Here is a 15243-nt window from a genome sequence, read left to right on the forward strand (position 1 = left end):
GGAAACAAAAGCCTGACTAGGTCCAATAAGTTGCACGAGTTAAGAAAGTATGTGAGGTGAGTGTAGGCAAGTCTCTCAGATAGCATGGAGGGGTATGGAAGCTAAGAAATGTTTATTTGAGAGAGTGCTTGGACCAGAATTTGATTTTTTCAGAATGGGATTAATAAATATAGATTACAGATTTTAGTTAAGGTTCGCTGAGCAAAGGAGGCAGAGCTTTACTTTTTTTGTGAGAGAACAGGATCAAGAGAGAAGTAATGGAGCAGGAGGAAGAGAAAAGTGCAGATACTTCATCTTTAGTTGTAAGATCAAATGAAGAGAATGTGCCAAAGGGTTCACTTAAGGAATTAAGCAGGTCAGTGACTGAGGAGGAGCATACCATTTAATCTTGGATCTTGTCAATCTTGTCCTTGAAGTATGAAGCAAGATCTTCTGCACCAATAGTGACTGTTTACTTGTATAAGGGAAGATATACAAGTGATTCAGCTGAGCAGAGATGAGAGTTTGGAAATATGTTTGTTTGGCAGTGTTCAGGAGAGGTAGATAGTCTTATATGTAATTTATATTTAATGTGCCATGGTTGGTGGCACATTAAATATGATGGGTAGCTGGAGCAACTTCAACATGGGCTATTTTAAGAATCTGGTTCAGGTGTGATACAGTATTGAAAGCAGAAATAGGTTAACACAGTTGTTACAGAGAGGTGGAAAGGTCAAAGGGTTTGAGGTGGATTGGGCGACTTCAGTGACATTGAGTTTGAAGTAATGGAGGAGAGCTTGCAGCTGATAAGGTTGTGAACTGAGAGAGAAAGAAGTGTAAGTGAATTCAGAAACTGAACATAGGGACAGATTTATTAAGCTTGGTGAAGTGATAAAGGGTCTGTTTTTTATCACCGGCCAATCAGCTCCTAACTGTGAAGTTACAGGCTTGGTTTGAAAAATCACAGGTAGGAGCTGATTGGCCAGTGATAAAAAACAGACATTTTATCACTTCACCGAGTTTAATAAATCTACCCCATAGCTTGGTGATTACAAGATCAAGGCAGTGATCCTACTGATGAGTAAAGGAGTCAGTAAATTGGGAGAGGCCAAAAGAGAGAGGAGTTTAGAGAGGGTAGTTTGGAGGCATGAGCAGCCGATTTTGGACTATGAATAGCTTTATTAAAGTCATCCATTATGATGGTGGAGATGTAAGTTGATAGGAAGTGAGGGAGCACACTGTTGCAACACACAGTGAGAAAGAAGTGTACGTCCTGATAGAATGTACTTTAAATTATGTGAATGTGAGTGATGGGACCTGTGGTAGAACTGTGTACAGTGGCCCTTATTCTAGTTGATTCGGACAGATGCGTATTTCGGACAGGAACCGAGTGTTCTTAGCCCCGCCTACAGTACGGATCACTCACACCGTCCGAATGCGGTAAGACGCCGAGCGTATGGACCGAGAGTGGATGTTTCATGTGAACACCTCCTCCATCTGTGGGAACCTCCCCCATCCTCCGATGGTCGCGACCATGGAATGATGGACCGAGCGGTCAGGCAGCACCGGGTGCTCCAGACCACTCAGACATTTTTCCGTATGAAAGCAGGGATATGGGCGGGCAGCTGACATCCGACTATGTCAGTTGTCTGCCCTAACACGTGCATTACGGCTGCATTACCATACGTGCGCCCAGCATTTTCATGGGAAGTACGCATATGGTAATGAGCCCAAACAGCCATTCACGCCCCTCTCCACCCCCTGCTTGGATGGTTCTGTACGATCGTTTTCTGCACGGACTTCACTCCCTGCAGGAAACATTCGCAAATACCAAACATCGGCCGCCCGACCGCACACGGAGCCGTCCGACTCAATCAGAATAAGGGCAGGTATAGGAAGGATATGTGAAGGATAGGGATAGTAATATTCCAACCCCACCTTTACTGTTACCAGGCCTGTTGGTGTGTGTGTAAAGTCGATGCCATGTCTGATTGTGACAGTGCTGCGGGGAAGGCCGTGTCTGATTGTTACAGTGCTGCAGGGGAGGCCGTGTCTGATTGTGTGAGCCATATTTCTGTTATAGACAGCAGGTTGAAGTTATGAGATATGAAGAGGTTGTGGATGGAGCCCAGCGAGCAGGTTAATGCGTCTATGTGCCGGGCTGTGAACATATGTGTACGGGTACACATCCGTTCACTAGCGCTCACACAGAGGTGGTTACTTACATCAAAGGTTTTCCCCTCCTTTGTCCAGCGCTCGCAGCCACCGCTGGACAAAGGAGCTGGACACCGCTGGACACAGCGGCTGCTTGTAGTGAATTCTGGGTGGGCACCAGTCATGCGCTCACCCCGAGCAGACAGAGGAATTCCTGCGTTCACTGGGGCCCATCCAGTGTTTCTATGGGTGTGCCGCTGTTTTTGTGGGCACGCCCATGAAATGCCAGGGGTCCACCCCGGAACGCCCCTACCTGTCAATCAGACCTCAGTGAAGGAAAAATTTGCCAAAGGCGCTCGCAGCCGGGGTGTGCACATGTACATTAGAGGGTGTGAGCAGGTGCAGTTCAGGCACCATCGACAGAGGGGCCAAATTTGGACCTGTGCGTGCACGTCTGAATCAGCCCCTCAGAGAGAATGCCATGGCAGAGATGCAGAAGAGGATTTTGTGGTACATAGTGAAATACAACTGGATATTTAGGCTTAGAGCTCAATGACTTGCAATTGTTAATACCTGCTGACTATTGTTGTATAAATGGTCATTTTCAAATACTTTGGGTTATGAACAATATATATTATATTATAAACAATGTCTATATGTTAGTGCACACTGACTAACACAGTTGACTGTAGATTACATTTAACACAATGGAAGATTCAGGCTCCCAGTGAGGCAAACGTTTAGCTAATGAAAGTCTTAGTACATAGAGCCCTTAAGGCATGATTCAGAGATGGACACTATAAAACAGTGCCTGCATCTTTGTACATACTGATGCAAAAGCTTCAAGGGAATCATCTGCATGACCATAGGATGTCCGCACTGGCTGTGATAAGTGTGGCAGTTGGTGTGGCCAGTGGGGTAAATATAAAGGGGGCAGGGGATGCAGCTGCTATGAGGCCTTGAAGGCTACACCCTCAATTTTTTGATAAATTACTGCTACCAGTGCGGGGGGCAGTTGAAAGCCCCCCCAAATTACTGCTACCAGTGCGGGGGAGGGCAGTTGGGAGCCCCCCAATTTGACAGAATAGACGCTGTGCGCATGCGCACAGCGTCTATTCCCGGCCAAAAACGGGGATGCGGCTCATTTGCATAAGCCACGCCCTCCATTTACATAAGCCACACCCCCTTTCGGGCGTGTCCCTATTTCTGCAGCTACAAAGTTGGGAGGTATGATCTATGCCCCCTCATGTCCATACCCCTATGCCCCATCCTGTCTGTCCGTTTATGCCCCTTCCCATCTGTCTATGCCCCCATATGGTGCTCTTTCACCATCTATCCGTCAATGCCACCAACATCCATCTAGGCCCCCATATTGTGCTCTGTCTGTCCATTTGTCCACCCATGCACTCCCACTCCATCTGTCCGTCTATGCCCACCTTTCCTATGATGTAATCAAGCAGTGTCTCTCTAGCTTGTTCCTCACTCTCTCTCTCCCCAACACTGTGTCTCTCTCTCTCTTTCACTCATAAACCCCCCTTCTCTCTCTCTCTCTCTCTCTCTCTCTCTTTCTCTCCCTAGCTATCTAATTAATTTTTCTCTTTCTGAGCCAGATGTATCAAGCTTCAAAAAAAGGTGAATTGGAGAGTGATAAACAGGCAGCCAATCCACTCCTACCTGTCATGTTACAGGCTGGGTTTGAAAAATTATAGGTACAGATGAAGCCCCTCTCAACTATCTTTCTTAGGTCGTGGCTCACCATGGCTAGCCATGGCTATCCTATTGTACTCAGCAGCAGTACAATATATAGAACGATAAAGCAGAGTAATCATATTACTTATTTAATCCTATTAAAGGGCTAAATGAGGAAGGCTCCATCTGTAGGAGTGGATTGGCTGGCTGTTTATCACTCTCCACTATATCACTTTGTGAAGCTTGATACATCTGGCCCTAAATCTTTCTCAACACACCCTCTCTTTCCTGCCCCTAAGAGGCATAGTAGTTACAAGGGCTGGGGGGTCCTTTGAAGATTTTGCTATGGGGGTGAGGCCCACAAGCTCCACTGTTTGAATTTTGGACTGTGCTGCAGCCCCCCTCTGCAACTACCACTGGTAAGTCCAGGAACAGAAAATTTTGTAACTAATGGAATGGATAATGTTGGAGGGGATGTAAGTCCTTCCGCCACAATGTTAATCTGGCCCTGACTGAAGCAAACTTCATTAGCCCCAAAAATCCCCCTAATTTTAATCTTCCCAAAATTAAGTCTTTGTAGAGAGTACGGCATTGTTGTATACGGGATGCAGTTAAAATCCCGGCGGTCGGGATCCCGGCGTTCAGAATCCCGACGCCGGAATCCCGACCGCCGAAATGCCGACACATTCTCCCTCCTGGGGTGTCCACGACACCCCTGGAGGGAGAATAAATTAGTATGCCGAGCGTAGCGAGGCACCGGGCCCGCTGCGTGGCGAGCGCAGCGAGCCCGCAAGGGGGGGCGATCCACGTCCCCCCCTTGTCGGCATTTCGGCTGTCGGGATTCCGGCGTCGGGATTCTGAACGCCGGGATCCCGACCGCCGGGATTCAATACTGAATCCTTGTATACATAGCTGAGAAGATATTACTCTAAAACTGCTAATTATAAGTTCTTCATAAACAACATCCTTCTGGAGAGATCTAACTAATTTGAGTGCCGCCATCTGATTATTTACACGTACATTTCCTTGGTACAGCTGCACAAGTTAGTGTATAACGCACAGAAAAATATCAATAAAAGTCAACAAGAAATTGTTTTTTTTTAGCTATAAACCTCATTTTGTCTTCACTTGCTAAACACCATATGTTAGGAAAATAATAAAGTTTAAATATGTAGTCACATAACACACGTGTATTTATAAGGAGAGGAATAAAATAAATGTAGCAGGAACAAACCATTGGAAAGACTATACTTTTCAAGATATAGGGGCTGGTTTATCTGAGGAGGTGCTGTGATAATAATGCAGCACTTTTGGGGTATTCTTCCCAAAAAAATACACCGATGCTGTGCTGCTGATGTGCCATTGGGCAGTACGGTTGGTGTAATGGTTAGCATTACTGCCTCACAGCACTGTGCGAAGTTTGTATATTCTCCCCTTTCCCTTGTACATTTGCAACATGATATTGCAAATCATTTTTCAAAACAAAGTAGGGCACACCCTCTGATGGTAAAGCATCAATTATCCTACCATTAACCACTTTAACAGTCTCAAAGACATGTACCAAATTGCCATCATCGCATTGATATCTTCCAAAGTCCTGCAGTGATATCTTTTCACCAACTGGGTTCCATTGGGCCTCAAACTCAGTTTCTTAGGGTGGTTCTGGACTGGCAGCAGCTCTCCTGGATGCCAAACTTTGGTAGTCTCTGGCCTCTGGCTTTTGAGATGCATCAGTGGCTGGTGGTTTGTTAGTATCATGTCAGGTCACCAACTCCTACAATAATGGAAAGTCATGGCCCAGGATCAGAAAATAAGGTGGTCTGGCAATCACTGCTGATACCATCTTTAATGTCTGGCCTTGAATGGTCAGGGGTAAGTAGATACGTGGGCACTCCTCCACATCGCCATGGATGCACAACACCCTGACAGGAGGTAGGACCTTGTCAGCTCCTGGAGGAACCACAATGGCAGCAACAATGGTAAACTCGCTGCCAGCATCCAGCAACCAGATACACCCGAAGCCACCATGCTGACCAATGTCTGAGCCATTTTCCCCACACTGCAATCCATCGGTTCGCCCTGTTTCGGGCAGTCCAACCACACATGACCAGGCTCTCCACACTCAAAGCACACCAAGGGAGGCGGAGCTTTTGGTAAAACCACTGGGACCTGAGTTCTGGGCTTAGGTATTGGCACATACTGTATCCTGACCTGGCTTTATTCAGCTTTCCCAGGGTCAGGTGCCACTTAATCACCACTGCCAACTCCTCAAATGTATGTGGATCAGCCTGAAGGGCCCACTGCTGCACCAAGCGGTCTAACAACCACATAGCCTGGTTCAGTGGGACTATTTCCACAATTCTCACTGAGGAGTTCTTATCCGGCTTATCCTGCTGGACCCTGACACTCCAATCCTGTCCAGTATAGACTTTTTCAGGCTAGGATAGGAGTGTGCCTCAGCCACAGTCATATCCACATACGTTTGCTGTGCCTCCCCTGTTTAATAGCAAACCAGCCTGTCAGACCATTCCTCCGCAGGCCATTATAACTGTGTGGCCATGCACTCAAAAGTGCAAAGGAATGCCTCTATATCTCCAGCCTGGCCCACTCTGGGTCACTTTTTCTCATCACCTTTAATTCCTCCTGAAATATCTGCATCTGAGCTTGCTGTCTTTCAAACAGATGCTGCGGTCTTTCAGCCATATTCTGCTGCCCAGCTGCCAGTTCAGCAACTTTTCCCAGTATTTCCTCCATATTGCCCTGCGCTTCCCCTTTAAGGGCAAACCTAGGCAATTTAATATAATGTGCCAGGCTTATCAAACAGACCAAGCCGATACCCGCCTGCATTGCTGGCTATTTAACATACAATAGTAAACAGTTTGCTTATAATGCGATAGCCCTTTAAGGCTAAAAAGCACAATACGTAACCAGAGATGAGAAAAAAAACCTGCAATTTAACGGACGTGGGACGGATATTAGACAGCACTTACATAGACAGCCATTACATCGACACCATTAGTTCGACAGCTCAATAGGTCGACATGGTTTTAGGTCGACATACCATTAGGTCGACATGTCATTAGGTCGACAGCTCATTAGGTCGACTGCTGATTAGGTCGAAAGCTCATTAGGTAGACATGTTTTTAGGTCGACACTGCCATTAGGTTGACAGTGTCTATGTCGACAGTCAAAAGGTCGACATGGTTTTTTTCACTGTTTTTTGGCCGAAATGTCGACACAGTCGACATGGACACAGTTTGAAGTGAACTGCAGCCGCTCGCAATGCTTTGGGCACGGTGCCTCGCTGCGCTCGGCACACTATTTTATTCTCCCACCACGCCCTAGTGGATAGTAGGGCATGAAATACCGCCTGTCGGCACATGTCGGCTCAAAAAACAGTGAAAAAAACAATGTCGACCTTTTGACTGTCGACATAGACACTGTCGACCTAATGGCAGTGTCGACCTAAAAACATGTTGACCTAATGAGCTGTCGACCTAATGAGCTGTCGACCTAATGACATGTCGACCTAATGGTATGTCGACCTAAAACCATGTCGACCTATTGAGCTGTCAAACTAATGGTGTCGATGTAATGGCTGTCTATGTAAGTGCTGTCTATCAATAGTCCGGATACCCAATTTAACACTGCCATCTCACCCGCGGCTCATGTCCTGCAGAGATGGATCCTTGCTCGCATTCTCCACCAATTTCGACAAGTTTACAAACATAAGGTCTCAAATGACGATTTTGTTGTTTATTCTCAACAGCAGGTTACAGCATAGCAGGTTCAATCCACATGCAGTCAGTATTACAGGCAGCAGTATACAGGCTCTCTCAGCATAGCAAACTCTTAAAAGGCTCCAATGGTCCCTAAGCTAACACCCCCTGGCCTATCACTCGGGTGTATATTCCACCATCAAGAACAAGGTGACTCTGCCCTGGAAACCCTTATATCAGGAAATCCTAGGTGCTGCTAATTATACCAGGGATACTGTTACTGCTACTAAAACCTGGTCTGGATCATCCACATTACTTTCATGTGGGGGAATGCTGACTCTGCCACACTCCCTTTTCCAGGTTTAGGATGAGCGCATCCAAATGAAGCAACACCTGAACTGCTCCATTGGGTGCCATCTAGTGGCCGCTGCTGAGCAGAACACTTGAATTTCGCAGAACACTTGAATTTTGAATTTTCCCAACAACACAATGTAACTCCAAGTCAATCACACTTCTGTGAAATCAAACTGACCACTTAGGAAGCAACACTGATTGACAATCAATTTCGCATGATATTGTGCAAATGGAATAGACAACAGATGGAAATTATAGGCAATTAGCAAGACACCCCCAATAAAGGAGTTGTTCTGCAGGTGGTGACCACAGACCACTTTTCAGCTCCTATGCTTTCTGGCTGATGTTTTGGTCACTTTTGAAAGCTGGCGGTGCTTTCACTCTAGCGATAGCACGAGACGGAGTCTACAACCCACGCAACCGGCTCAGGTAGTGAAGCTTATCCAAAATTGCACATCAATGCGAGCTGTGGCAAGAAGGTTTGCTGTGTCTGGCAGCGTAGTGTCCAGAGCATGGAGGCGATACCAGGAGCCAGGCCAGTACATCAGGAGACATGGAGGAGGCCGTAGGAGGGCAACAACCCAGCAGCAGGACCGCTCCCTCCGCCTTTGTGCAAGGAGGAACAGGAGGAGCACTGCCAGAGCCCTGCAAAATGACCTCCAGCAGGCCACAAATGTGCATGTGTCAATGGTCAGAAACAGACTCTATGAGGGTGATAGAGGGCCCAATGTCCACAGGTGGGGATTGTGCTTACAGCCAAACACCGTGCAGGACGTTTGGCATTTGCCAGAGAACACCAAGATTGCCAAATTCACCACTAGCGCCCTGTGCTCTTCACAGATGAAAGCAAGTTCACACTGAGCACGTGACTGATGTGACAGAGTCTGGAGATGCCAAGGAGAACATTCTGCTGCCTGCAACATCCTCTAGCATGACCAGTTTGGCAGTGAGTCAGTAATGGTGTTGTGTGGCATTTCTTTGGGGGGGCTGCACAGCCCTCCATGTGCTCGCCAGAGGTAGCCTGACTGCCATTAGGTACCAAGATGAGATCCTCAGAGACCATATGCTGGTGCGGTTGGACCTGGGTTCCTCCTAATGCAAGACCATGCTAGACCTCATGTGACTGGAGTGTGTCAGCAGTTCCTGACCTGCAAGATGAAGACATTAATGCTATGGACTGGCCCACCCATTCCCCAGACCTGAATCCAATTGAGCAGATCTAGGACGTCATGTCTCGCTCTATCCACCAGCTTTGCACCACAGACTGTCCAGGAGTTGGCGGATGCTTTAGTCCAGGTCTGGGAGGAGATCCGTCAGGAGACCATCCACCACCTCATCATAAGTATGCCCAGGTATTGTAGGGAGGTCATACAGGCATGTGGAGGCCAAACACACTACTGAGCCTCATTTTGACTTGTTTTAAGGACATTACATCAAAGTTGGATCAGCCTGTAGTGTGTTTTTCTACTTTAATTTTGAGTGTGACTCCAAATCCAGACTTCCATGGGTTAAAAAAATTGGGGCCAAATGTAATAGGGTGAGAGTTTCAGAAAGTGAGAGATTTTGGGAGAGTTTTCCCCTTTTTTTTCAAAAGAGCAATCAATTACAATGCAAAACCAGGTTGATTTCGCCATGTAATTGATTGCTGCTTTAAAAAAACATGGGAAAACTCTCCCAAAATCTCTCACTTTCTGAAACTCTCACCCTGGCCCTTATTCTGATTGATGCGGACTTTACCGCGTTCTTACGGATCGCGTCTTTACGGCGTCTGCGCATGCGTGGAGAACGCTACGCGCATGTGCCACGCCTTGACTCGGTACCAGTTCGGACAAAGCCCGTCCAAAACTGGTCACCGCAATCAGTCGGGAAATAGGGGCGTATTATGGGCGTCATGCGGAATGACACATGGGCGTAGTTTCAAAGTGGGCAAAACGGGGCGGAAACATGGGCGGACACGGGGGAGTACACTTATGTTGGGGGGCGTACATTCGGAAACCACTCCGAATGCACGCGAGCAAAAAGGGCTGAAATGTGCGGTGTCCACAAGTGTACTATTGCTTTGCGGACACCACTCGTTCATGCGGTAGGCGAACGTACGCCTAATGACTACAACCATTAACACCTGAACCCAATAACAATCTACTCCTTTACTCATTACTCACTAATAGGACGCTTGTCAGTGCTTTAATTGAAACCATTGCACTTCAATTGCTGTAAGGGTTAATGTGTGCTATGCATGTGTTAGGCATGCTTGTAAGGATATATTGGAATCTAATTGATTCCAATTCCAAATAAGCAGTTTTTTATGAGGATAGGTAATTGAATAAGTGGGTCATGTGATGTCTTGCAGAAGATACTTCATAGTGGGTTGTTTGGCGTAAATCCTCCGCTTACGTGCGGTAGCACCGCTTGGCTCCCGTTCGGATGCGGTATTCCCGAGCATACTCTGTAATACTCTGTAATACCGTGCCGAATCGGAGTGTTTCTCCCGCACACGCATGGTTTGTATGTCGTCCGTAAACACGCCCTGTTCTTAAAGAGTGAGTCCGTCCGAATGCGGAGGACACGTGGGCGTTTCTACGGACGATGGCCGCATGCGGCAAAACACCGTGGCGTGCGGACCGCTCCGTAAGAATGCGGGAATATCCGCACAGATCAGAATAAGGGCCCTTATTACATTTGGCCCCTGATTTCCATTGATAATTGTTGTGTGATTTGTTGTCAGCACATTCAACTATGTAAAGAACAAAGTATTTAATAAGAATATTTAATTCATTCAGATCTAGGATGTCTTAAGTTAGTGTTCTCTTTATTTTTTTTGAGCAGTGTATGTGTGTGTGTGTGTGTGTGTGTGTGTGTGTGTGTGTGTGTGTTTGAGTGTGTATTACACTCACACACAGAAGTCTTAGCATGCATATACTGTAAGTAATGTATCACTTTTGTATGCAACTTTTTATTTTATTTTACGATAAAATCTAATTAAACTTAAATTAATTAGAGAGAGCCTCAGGGTATTTGGAGATGAATGTGTAAATGGTTTAAAGATTGGCAAGTACATAACAGTTGATGCTGACTCGCTTACTAAATGTCATAGGAACTGTGTTCAACTAATAGATTACCTTAATTGCCCAAATAATTGGGAAAAGGCTGAAATATAAAGCATTATACACTTTTATACATAAAGAAACAGTGCACGCGCTTTCTTTTCTAAGGTTGGGTTAATTTCACATTAATAACAATTCAACGCAGAGGCATAAGTTCATCTCAGTCCCCTGCAGGCAAGTTCGAGTTCAGTGCCCCCCACCCCAAATCTGTTGTGTGCCAACATTCACTTGTACATATCATCTCAGAGTCCAGCAGCATTGCTTGCTGCAGTATCCCATATTGCAGATGTTAGCAAGGCTCCCAGTATAGATCCAATTAACTACAGGTAAGCCAAACATGTGCTACTTTACATGCAGGTGCCCATTCAGGGCTTGTAGCCTAGAGGCTGGGGCCTCCATTGCCTCTGGGAGTTACGCCCTTGATTCAACGCCATATATTACCCATCTCCCTCTCTGTTTGTACAGTATACACTTTTTATCTCTTAATGCAGGGAATGGAGAAGGTCGAAGATAGACATACAACGCTATAGCAATCCTCATAATCTCATTCACATCCCAATCACTAACCCATTCCCAATAATCTGTGCCCTCTGGAATGCCAGATTTGTTGGAAACAAACTGGCCCCCACTCACGACCTTTTCATTTCCAACTCCATGCATCTCCTAGCTATTACTGAAACCTGGATTACCTACTCTGACACTACTTCTCCTGCTGCTCTCTCTGCTGGGGGCATCACATTCTCACACACACCTTGACCTGGAAGTTGCCATGGTGGTGGTGTTGGGGTCCTTTTACCCTCTAGCTACTACTATCAACTCATTCCTCCAGAACCATCCCTTACATTCTCTACATTTGTGGTCCATGCTATATGCCTCTACCAACCTGCTAATCTTCGAGTTGCTGTCATTTACCACCCCCCCTGACATGCCCTCCAAATTCCTTGACAACTTTGCTTCCTGGCTTCCTCACTTCCTCTCTTCTGACATTATCCTAGGTGATTTCAACATCTCTCCCAGTGGACCACCTCACCCTCCCATGTGAACGGGAACTCACTGGATCTGTTTTTCACTCATCGTTGTGATATTTCTGATTTCTCCAACTCGCCTTTTCCCCTCTCTGAACACCACCTGCTCTCCTTTACCTTATCTCTCTCTGCTTCCCCATCTCTACCTCCTAAGGCTACCATCACAAAACGTAACATTGAGGCTATAGACACCTCATCCTTGTCCTCACTACTTGACTCACTTGTCTCTCCTATTCTCTCTCTCATGCCCTGAACAAGCCACTTCCCTATACAATGCATCCCTTTCATCAGCACTTGTCACTGTCGCCCCACCGACCACAATTCACCCTCGCAAATCAATGCCACAACCATGGCACACCAAATGCACCAGATATCTTTAAAAATGCTCACGCACTGCCGCGCGACAGTGGAGGAAATCACGCTCTAAGGCAGACTTCCTCCACTTCAAACTTATGCTCTCATACTCCAGTGCAGCCCTTTCCCTCGCTAAAGAATCTTACTTCAAAATTCTCATCTCCTCCCAGTCTTCCAACCCTCAACGCCTCTTTGCCACTGTCAACTTTCTCCTCTGCCCACCTCCTCCTCCTCTCCTCACTCTCTGCTCTTGACTTTGCCACTTATTTCACATCCAAGATTGACTCCACACATCAAGACATTGTATCCCACCAGAACACCATTTACATCTCTGACCTCATATCCCTTTACACTCCCACTCTTCCCCTTCGCTCTGCTAACACCCGTCGGCTCTTCTGCTGAGTTATTACCTCCTCTAACTCCTGCTCCCTTACTCTGCAATACTCTACCTTTCCCCATCAGACTCTCCACTTCTATACAGAACTTCAAATGGGCTCTTAAGACCCACTTCTTCATCAAACCCATCAAACTGTCCTCCTAACCTTCTGTTCCTCACCCTATCTACCCCTCCGGTGTCACACCTGTCTGTCTGCCCCCCCTCTTTAGAATATAAGCTCTCATGAGCAGGGACCTCTTACCTCATGTGCTTATTTCAGTAGTCTTCGACTGCACCAAAGCATGCTGTTTGCTGCCACCTGGATACTTATTTTGCAGTAATTGGCTGATGTTCCTATAATCATTTACCCTGTATTTGTCCTGTATTATCTTCAAATGTAAGCCACTGTTTTCCTGTTTTGATTATGCGTACTCTGTAATTGGGCGCTGCAGAACCCTTGTGGTGCCATATAAATAAAGCATAATAATAATAATAATAATACAGTATTAACAGTGATGGCCAACCTGTGGCACTCCAGCTGTTTTGAAACTACACATCCCAGAATGCTCTGCCACAGTCATAGCATTGTTTAAAAGAAACACTGTAGCAAGGCATACTGAGATGTGTAGTTTCACAGCAGCTGGAGTGCCAAAGGTTGGCCATCACTGGTAAAGAAGAAACGTAAGAGCAATGAATGTGGATGAGAATAGTATAGATAGACAAGGAGAAGGGACATACAGGAAACACCAACATACACAGACTGTATTTTCCAGACAAATACTTTAAATCAAAGAGACCTCAGTCTTTATATGCTAACATTTATCAAGACATCTGAGGCCTCAACTCCTCCTGGGCGGCTATGTTCCATGGTTGGGGGAGAAGTTGAGAGTCCCCATGTCAGTGTGGGCAATAGACAATGTACGCATATGCGCAGCAATTAATCTATTCAGGGAGGTAGAGGGAATTGGGCATGGCCATGCCCCCAACAGTGCCCAAAGCAGGGGCATGGCTTTGAAGCCACACCCCCATTACCTGAGACCATGCCCCATTTTGGGAATGCGACTCCAAAACCAGAAGGTTGGGAGGTATGCATCAGTCACTTACTACTCCAAGAACAGCCTGCCATAGTGTAGTTACAAATGCCAACTGTCCCTCGGGATTTAACACATTTTAGGCCTATATGGACTTCATAGCCACATAAAAGAGGCGGAAGGGGAGTGGGTATACTGTACCCCCGGTAGGGTTGCCACCCATTAATTCTAGATAGGTGGCCCTGGCAGCAACAGCTGCAGCTCTTCCGCCCTGCCGCGGCCTGGCCGGTCTATTGGAGTCAGTGTGGCACTCCCCCCACACCTCTATGTGGCACAGTGACGAATCAGTCACTGTGCTGCCTGTCTGTGATTGACACTGCACACTCCGCCACGGTGCATGCTGGGTGGAGGAGGAGGGACAATGTGTGTCGTATCCTCCTACTCCAGAGTCCATCTGCGCAGTGCGACTTGATCTGAGATTTCTGAATTCAGTAAGTCAGACCCGTCCCACATTGTGTGCTATGCCACCCGGGACTCTAGGCAAGGCAGACAGAGCAACTTAACTTAAAAAGAGGACACGCACCCCAGGACAACTCAGACAGTCCCAGTCTCCCACCATAACATAATTATTTGTAAGTGGCAACTAAACTTAGACAGTGCAGTGCTGTGTGTGTGTGGGCCCCGGTGACTCAGCTGCCGCTGCTCCTGTTGCTCTGATTAATCATAGAGCATGCGATCCCTGGCTAAAAGTGATCTTGACTTTGAATCAATCCCTTGGTGAGGCAATAGACACCCCTAATTTTCCTCATTAGATCAATCCCCGTTCCTATATTGAACTTGTATTGCGGCACTGGCAGTTGTGGAAATACAGTAGGACAGTTTTCTAAACTGATGAATTGATTCAAAGTCAAGATCACTTTTAGCGATATTATTATTAACATTGTTAGTAATTATGTGTTAGGTAATGCAAACAAATGTTTACAAAAGCGCGGGTTCTTCTTTTTTCTTTTGTACACATACAAGTGACTGCAGGGCCACTGACAGGGGGGTGCCATGGGTACAGCTGTCCCGGGCCCCGGCCTCTGGAGGGGCCTGGGCAGCTTCCCACAGTGGCAGGGCACCACCCTCCCCCCCCGCACCCGAAAAATGCATCACCCACCTGGCGCCCCTCAGCCAGGCACGTTGAAATACACAGTTCAGCTTGCAGAGCGCCGAGTCTAGGATACAGAGGGGCTCGGCGCTCTGCAGGCTGCACTGTGCAGTAAGTGCTCTCCGAGTCCGTGAAAGAGGGAGAAGATGCCGCACCGCCGCTGCTGGAGGGAGATGTTGCGCCGCCGCTGCTGGTAAGTAATAGTAATTGGGGGGATAGGGGAAGTGGGGTGCTGGGGCATGGGGGGGTGTCGGCGCACAAGGGCGGTGCGCGCGCGGGGGGGGGACGCTGGGGGCCCGGGCTCCAAC

The sequence above is a fragment of the Crinia signifera genome, chromosome 3 (genome assembly GCF_055691185.1).
Source record: "Crinia signifera chromosome 3, ASM5569118v1, whole genome shotgun sequence".
NCBI classification, from domain to species: domain Eukaryota; kingdom Metazoa; phylum Chordata; class Amphibia; order Anura; family Myobatrachidae; genus Crinia; species Crinia signifera.